Raw genomic sequence first — 9,099 nt, 5'->3', positions numbered from 1 at the left:
TCGACGACAGCCTCGGGGACTACACCCAGTGGGTGCACTCTGCGTGCCCCCACTAGTCTATAGTTGCAATTGACATAACCTAGTCAACTCAACTGGAAAGACTACTCGGAATAAATTGAAACACCCAGCGAGTGTATAGATGCGAAGAACAGACTGGCAGATGGATGCACAATGAAAGTTTTTCGGGTAGCATATCCTAACAGAACAAGCGTTAAGATAGGAGATCAGTCGGAAACCAACTAACCCGGACATTAGCTCAGAGGGCTGCACTGGCATCATAGGCGGCTTGGCTGGTCTCATGCACTGTCTTCATCCGCTCCATCATCAAGCTTGCTTGGCGTATTGCTTCCCCAGCAGTGCCTGCTTGGTCTTCCGGGACGTGATGGGTGACGAACAATGGAGACGTGGGTCTAGTGACGACAGCTTGAGGATCCGAGGCGTGGTGCTGGACAGATGAATCAGGGACTTGTGCAGTCGATGAGGAAGGGCGTTCAGTCGACACTGGAATAGCAAAAGTAACAAAAGCACGGTTCATGTCTCCGGACTGCTGAACCACTGGTTCCGTCACCGGCATTGACTGGGACGTCTTGCCAGCTGGTGCCTTCTTGCTCGAAGTCCTGCCCCTCCTCCCTATGACTCTCTGTGGCACATCTTCGTCGTCATCTGGAAGTTCAATGACATTCGGTGGAGCTGCAAAGCAATCAGTTACATGAGTTCAGTGGACCATCAAAATGGCTGATAAAGTAAAGACCAAATGACAAAAGTTATACCCACATGGAAGGTGACTGTGTCGTCCATCTCCTTGTCTTCATCATCTTGGTACATTGAAGTCCTAGAGGCAGCACTACAAATTTCAGAATTTACTCGGTTAAAACAAGAAAGTGAATCGACCAAAGGACGGGTCACGCTAAAAATAAGAGGTCGAGCTCAGTGATTATCCAGAAGTGATAGGGACGTCCACTTTCATCTTGGGCAAGGCCTTCCGGGGTTTTGGCGGTATGACTTTGAGTTGCTTCGGAGCTTTCTCAGTCGGCGCAGGAGAAGATGTCCTTGTGCGCTTGGAAGTATGTCCTTGAGCGTCTTTCCATGCAAGGAGGGGAGTTGACCTCCTCACCACTGCTCAAGTCCTCGCTCTTCTCGTCTCCCCTTCCGTCGGAATGCCACTCGCCACTGTCGCCTCCACTCGCCTCTCCCTCATCCTCCTGATCTCCATTGGGCATAGAGTACATCTCAGTGTAGACCTGCAAGACACGGGGTCGAGTGGATATCATTCAGTTTCAAGAACAAACACATATCCAAGAAAAATACACTCGAAAGGAAAGAATAAGACCTTGTCAGGTTCGGTGGTGTTATCGAGTGGAGGAACCCTCCTAGACCCCCTGGGGTTATCTTTGTTGCCAGTAATACCTTGCAGCCACTACGCCACTGTCCCCTCATCGACATCCTCCGGCTGGATCTGAGTGCTGTCTTCAACACCCGAGTACATCCACATTGGATGATCACGAGCTTGGAGTGGCTGGATGTGTCGACTGCGAAAAACTTCTATCAAGTCCATGCAGTCACCCCGTCGCGGACAAGTTGGACCACTCGCTCAACCAACATATTCACCTCCGCTTTTTCAGCCAGAGTCACTCTCAAGGGAGAAGGCTTCTCTACTCGTTCTATGGAAAATGGGGGAAGGCCAGTCGACTGACCCGGGGTCGGTTGGTCCTTACAATAGAACCAAGTCGATTGCCACCCCCTGACTGACTCGGGAAGAATCATGGCAGGGAAAGTGCTTTTATTTCTCATCTGGATCCCCAGACCTCCGCACATCTGGATCACATGTGTCCTCTCATCACTCGGATTGGCCTTTTTTATCGACTGAGAACGACAGGTGAAAATGTGTTTGAAGAGGCCCCAATGCGGTCGACAACCCAGAAAGTTTTCACACATGGACACGTATGCGGCAAGTTATGTTATGGTGTTGGGAGAAAAGTGATGAAGTTGGGCCCCAAAAAAGTTCAGGAAACCCCCGAAGAAGGGGTGGGGAGGCAAAGAGAAGCCGCGGCCGACTTGGGTCACAAGAAGGACGCACTCACCCTCTTGCGGTCGCGACCCGGTCTCGTCCTCCGGAAGCCGCCAAGATTTGTGGGGAATCAAGCCCTCGTCCACCAAATCCTCCATGTCTTCTCGCTAGATCGTTGACCGGATCCAGTCACCCTGGATCCAGACGGGCGGCAGGCCAGTTCTCGATGACGACCCTGCCCGGCTCGTCTTCTTCCCCTTCGCCTTCACCGTCGCCTTCTTCACGCGCTCTAGAGTTGCCGTCTTATCCTTCCCCATTGCGGCGGATTGAGCTTGGACTGGGCGGCGACGCTAAGAGCAGAGGCAGATGCGATGGGGAAGCAGAGGAAGAAGGGGGAAATGAGGCGCACAGTGCAAAGGCCCTGGCCCGAACGCCTTATATGGGTTGGCTCCCCGAGTGGTTGACTTGTGGGTCCAGGCGATCCTGTCAAATCCCGCAACAGTCGCACGTGCAGTACGTGGCAAAAAAGGTGGCACGTGGATCGATGAGCAACTTGCCTAATCCGCTCGGATTACCACGACCCTCTCTGCCCCGCGCGCTTCCCCAAATTTGGAATCCCGCGAGAGATTTTATGCAGCATCAGCAGTCGAAGTTATCAGAAAAATTCACTCGATAATCTCTGAATGGCTCAAGGCAACTAAAAATGAAGTCAAAATTGTTGCATGGTTCTCCAACCCAAGTAAAATGCTTCCGCATCGTGAAGATTGGGTCGGAACCATCTTCAAATCCATCTCCACTCAGACCCAGAACCATTCGGGGGCTAATGACGATGACATGTACCTAGGGTAGGGCAATAGACCTGATCTAAGTACCCTTCCCAAGGACACTGCCCTATAGTCAAAGACATTCAAATGATAGCAAATTCTACCGACTGGAATCACCTCAAGATGCAACCCACTCGACCATGAGTTCCACTCGGATAACCTAATTCCATTCGACCATGACATAATCATTCGACCACATCAGGAACCACTCGGAGTATAGAAGATCTAAGGTCACTTTGGATGGCAACGATCGGACATTCACTCCGTAGACTTAAGGGTCATTTATATCACTTTAATGCCGGCATTACCAGTAACGTCCTCTCTTTATGTACATTGAACCCTGTGTGACAGGGGATGGCTGGGGTCCTGGCGCACTCTATATAAGCCACCCCCTCCTCTGGGACAAGGGTTCGCACCCCCTTTAACTTCACGCATAATCCAATTGACCAAACCTCCCGGCACCGAGACGTAGGGTTGTTACTTCCTCTGGGAAGGGCTGAACTCGTAAATCTTGCGTGCACAACTTCACCGTAGCTAGGATCTTGCCTCCTCATACCTACCCCCCATTCTTTTGTCAGACTTAGTACCATGACACTCCCTTCTTCTTTCTCCCACCATGGCCCAATAAGGCCCGTATACTTCCCGGGGGGTTCCGGTAACCTCCGGTACTCCGGTATATGCCCAAACTCACCCGGAACCATTCCGATGTCCAAACATAGTCATCCAATATATCGATCTTTATGTCTCGACCATTTAGATACTCCTCGTTATGTCCGTGATCATATCCGGGACTCCGAACAATCTTCGGTACATCAAAACACATACACTCAAAATACCGATCATCACGGAATGTTAAGCGTGCGGACCCTATGGGTTCGAGAACTATGTAGACATGACCGAGACTCATCTCCGGTCCATAACCAATAGCGGAAACTGGATGCTCATATTGGTTCCTATATATTCGACGAAGATCTTTATCGGTCAAACCGCATAACAACATACGTTGTTCCCTTTGTCATCGGTATGTTACTTGCCCGAGATTCGATCTCGGTATCTCAATACCTAGTTTAATATCGTTACCGACAAGTCTCTTTACTCATTTCGTAATGAAACATCCAGTAACTAACTCATTACTCACATTGCTTGCAAGGCTTATAGTGATGTGCATTACCGAGAAGGCCCAGAGATACCTCTCTGATACACGGAGTGACAAATCCTAATCTCGATCTATGCCAACTCAACAAACACCATCAAAGACACATGTATAACATCTTTATAGTCTTCCAGTTACGTTGTGACATTTGATAGCACACTAAGTGTTCCTCAGGTATTTGGGAGTTGCATAATCTCATAGTCATAGGAACATGTATAAGTTATGGAGAAAGCAATAGCAGTAAACTAAATGATCATCGTGCTAAGCTAACAGATGGGTCAAGTCAATCACATCATTCTCTAATGATGTGATCCCGTTTTTCAAATGACAACTCTTTGTCCATCGCTAGGAAACTTAACCATCTTTGATCAACGAGCTAGTCAAGTAGAGGCGTACTAGTGACACTTTGTTTGTCTATGCATTCACACATATACTAAGTTTCCGGTTAATACAATTCTAGCATGAATAATAAACATTTATCATGATATAAGGAAATATAAATAACAACTTTATTATTGCCTCTAGGGCATATTTCCTTCAGTCTCCCACTTGCACTAGAGTCAATAATCTAGATTACATTGTAATGATTCTAACACCCTGGAGTCTTGGTGCTGATCATGTTTTGCTCATGAGATAGGCTTAGTCAACGGGTCTACAACATTCGGATCCGTATGTATCTTGCAAATCTCTATGTCTCCCTCCTTGACTTGATCACGGATGGAATTGAAGCGTCTCTTGATGTGCTTGGTTCTCTTGTGAAATCTGGATTCCTTTCCCAAGGCAATTGCACCAATATTGTCACGAAATATTTTCATTGGACCCGATCCACTAGGTATTACACCTAGATCGGATATGAACTCCTTCATCCAGACTCCTTCATTTGCTGCTTCCGAAGCAGCTATGTACTCCGTTTCGCATGTAGATCCCGCCATGACGCTCTGCTTGGAACTGCACCAACTGACAGCTCCACCATTTAATAAAAATACATACCCGGTTTGTGACTTAGAGTCATCCGGATTAGTGTCAAAGCTTGCATCGACGTAACCATTTATAATGAGCTCTTTGTCACCTCCATAGACGAGAAACATATCCTTAGTCATTTTCAGGTATTTCAGGATGTTCTTAACCGTTGTCCAGTGATCCACTCCTGGATTACTTTGGTACCTCCCTGCTAAACTAATATCAAGGCACACATCAGGTCTGGTACACAACATTTCATACATGATAGAACCTATGGCTGAAGCATAGGGAATGACTTTCATTTTCTCTCTATCTTCTGCAGTGGTCGGGCATTGAGTCTGACTCAACTTGACACCTTGTAACACAGGAAATAACCCTTTCTTTGCTTGATCCATTTTGAACTTCTTCAAAACTTTATCAAGGTATGTGCTTTGTGAAAGTCCAATTAAGCGTCTTGATATATCTCTATAGATCTTGATGCCCAATATATAAGAAGCTTCACTGAGGTCTTTCATTGAAAAATTCTTATTCAAGTATCCTTTTATGCTATTCAGAAATTCAGTATCATTTCTGATCAGCAATATGTCATCCACATATAATATCAGAAATGCTACAGAGCTCCCACTCACTTTCTTGTAAATACAGGCTTCTCCAAAAGTATGTATAAAACCATATGCTTTGATCACACTATCAAAGCGTATATTCCAACTCCGAGAGGCTTGCACCAGTCCATAAATGGATTGTTGGAGCTTGCACACTTTGTTAGCACCTTTTGGATCGACAAAACCTTCCGGTTGCATCATATAGAGCTCTTCTTTAAGATATCCGTTAAGGAATGGAGTTTTGACATCCATTTGCCAAATTTCATAATCATAAAATGCAGCAATTGCTAACATGATTCGGACGGACTTAAGCATCACTACGGGTGAGAAGGTCTCATCGTAGTCAACTCCTTGAACTTGTCGAAAAGCTTTTGCAACAAGCTGAGCTTCATAGACAGTAACATTACTGTCAGCGCCAGTCTTCTTCTTGAAGATCCATTTATTCTCTATGGCTTGCCAATCATCAGGCAAGTCAACCAAAGTCCACACTTTGTTCTCATACACGGATCCCATCTTAGATTTCATGGCCTCAAGCCATTTTGCGGAATCTGGGCTCATCATCGCTTCCTCATAGTTCGTAGGTTCGTCATGGTCAAGTAACATGACCTCCAGAACAGGATTACCGTACCACTCTGGTGCGGATCTTACTCTGGTTGACCTACGAGGTTCTGTAGTAACTTGATCAGAACTTTCATGATCATCATCATTAGCTTCCTCACTTACTGGTATAGGAATCACTGGAACTGATTTCTGGGATGAACTACTTTCAATAAGGGAGTAGGTAAAATTACCTCGTCAAGTTCTACTTTCCTCCCACTCACTTCTTTCGAGAGAAACTCCTTCTCTAGAAAGGATCCATTTTAACAACGAATATCTTGCCTTCAGATCTGTGATAGAAGGTGTACCCAACAGTTTCCTTTGGGTATCCTATGAAGAGACATTTCTCCGATTTGGGTTCAAGCTTATCAGGTTGAAGATTTTTCACATATGCATTGCAGCCCCAAACTTTAAGAAACGAGAACTTGGGTTTCTTGCCAAACCACAATTCATAAGGTGTCGTCTCAACGGATTTTGATGGTGCCTATTTAACGTGAATGCAGCTGTCTCTAAAGCATAATCCCAAAACGATTGCGGTAAATCAGTGAGAGACATCATAGATCGCACCATATCTAATAAAGTGCGTTTACGACGTTCAGACACACCATTACATTGTGGAGTTCCATGTGGTGTGAGTTGGAAAACTATTCCACATTGTTTCAAATGAAGACCAAACTCATAACTCAAATATTCACCTCCACGATCAGATCGTAGAAACTTAATTTTCTTGTTACGATGATTTTCCACTTCACTCTGAAATTCTTTGAACTTTTCAAATGTTTCAGACTTATGTTTCATGGAGTAGATATACCCATATCTGCTCAAATCATCTGTGAAGGTAAGAAAATAATGATACCCGCCGCGAGCATCGACACTCATTGGACCGCATACATCAGTATGTATTATTTCCAACAAGTCTGTTGCTCGCTCCATTGTCCCGGAGAACGGAGTCTTAGTCATCTTGCCCATGAGGCATGGTTCGCAAGCATCAAGTGATTCATAATCAAGTGATTCCAAAAGTCCATCAGCATGGAGTTTCTTCATGCGCTTTACAACAATATGACCTAAACGGCAGAGCCACAAATAAGTTGCACTATCATTATTAAACTTATATCTTTTGGCTTCAATACTATGAACATGTGTATCACTACTATCAAGATTTAGTAAAAACAGACCACTCATCAAGGGTGCATGACCATAAAAGATATTATTCATATAAATAGAACAACCATTATTCTTTGATTTAAATGAATAACCGTCTCGCATCAAACAAGATTCAGATATAATGTTCATGCTCAACGCCGACACCACATAACAATTATTTAGGTCTAAAACTAATCCCGAAGGTAGATGTAGAGGTAGCGTGCCGACGGTGATGACATCGACTTTGGAACCATTTCCCACGCGCATCGCCACCTCATCCTTAGCCAATCCTCGCTTAATCCGTAGCCCTTGTTTCCAGTTGCAAATATTAGCAATAGAACCAGTATAGAATTCCCAGGTGCTACTGCGAGCATTAGTAAGGTACACAGCAATAACATGTATTAGAAGCATTAGTAACGTTCCGCTTCGAGTTACCAGTCCCTTTGCAGTAGAAGCATGATACATCTCCAACGTATCTATAATTTTTGATTGTTCCATGATATTATACTATCTGTTTTGGATGTTTATGGGCTTTATTATACACTTTTATATTATTTTTGGGACTAACCTATTAACCGGAGGCCCGGCCCAGATTGTTGTTTTCTTGCCTATTTCAGTGTTTCAAAGAAAAGGAATATCAAACGGAGTCCAAACGGAATGAAACCTTCGAGAAAGTTATTTTTGGAACGGAAGCAATCCAGGAGACTTAGAGTTTATGTCAGGGAAGCTTCGAGGTGGCCACAAGGCAAGGAGGCACGCCTGCCCCCTGGGCGCGCCCCCACCCTCGTGGGCCCCTTGTGGCTCCCCTGACCGACTTCTTTCTCCTATATATGTCCATATACCCTTAAAAACATCGGGGAGCAGAATAGATAGGGAGTTACGCCGCCAGAAGCCTCCGTAGCCACCGAAAACCAATCTAGACCCGTCCCCGCACCCTGCCAGAGGGGGGAATCCCTCTCCGGTGGCCATCTTCATCATACCGGCGCTCTCCACAACGAGGAGAGAGTACCACCCTCGGGGCTAAGGGTATGTACCAGTAGCAATGTGTTTGATCTCTCTCTCTCTCTCTCTCTCATGTTCTTGAGGTGATACGATCTTGATGTATCGCGAGCTTTGCTATTATAGTTGGATCTTATGATGTTTCTCCCCCTCTACTCTCTTGTGATGAATTGAGTTTTCCCTTTGAAGTTATCTTATCGGATTGAGTCTTTGAGGATTTGAGAACACTTGATGTATGTCTTGCACGTGCTTATCTATGGTGACAATGGGATATCATGTGATCCACTTGATGTATGTTTTGGTGATCAACTTGCGAGTTCTGTGACCTCGTGAACTTATGCATAGGGGTTGGCACACGTTTTCGTCTTGACTCTCCGGTAGAAACTTTGGGGCACTCTTTGAAGTTCTTTGTGTTGGTTGAATAGATGAATCTGAGATTGTGTGATGCATATCGTATAATCATACCCACAGATACTTGAGGTGACAATGGAGTATCTAGGTGACATTAGGGTTTTGGTTGATTTGTGTCTTAAGGTGTTATTCTAGTATGAACTCTATGATAGATCGAACGGAAAGAATAGCTTCATGTTATTTTACTACGGACTCTTGAATAGATCGATCAGAAAGGATAACTTTGAGGTGGTTTCGTACCCTACAATAATCTCTTCGTTTGTTCTCCGCTATTAGTGACTTTGGAGTGACTCTTTGTTGCATGTTGAGGGATAGTTATATGATCCAATTATGTTATTATTCTTGAGGGAACTTGCACTAGTGAAAGTATGAACCCTAGGCCTTGTTTCAACGCATTGCAAT

The sequence above is a fragment of the Triticum aestivum genome, chromosome 6A (genome assembly GCF_018294505.1).
Source record: "Triticum aestivum cultivar Chinese Spring chromosome 6A, IWGSC CS RefSeq v2.1, whole genome shotgun sequence".
In the NCBI taxonomy this organism is placed as follows: domain Eukaryota; kingdom Viridiplantae; phylum Streptophyta; class Magnoliopsida; order Poales; family Poaceae; genus Triticum; species Triticum aestivum.
The sequence above is the reverse complement of the archived record's forward strand: the minus strand, read 5'-3'. Positions refer to the sequence as shown.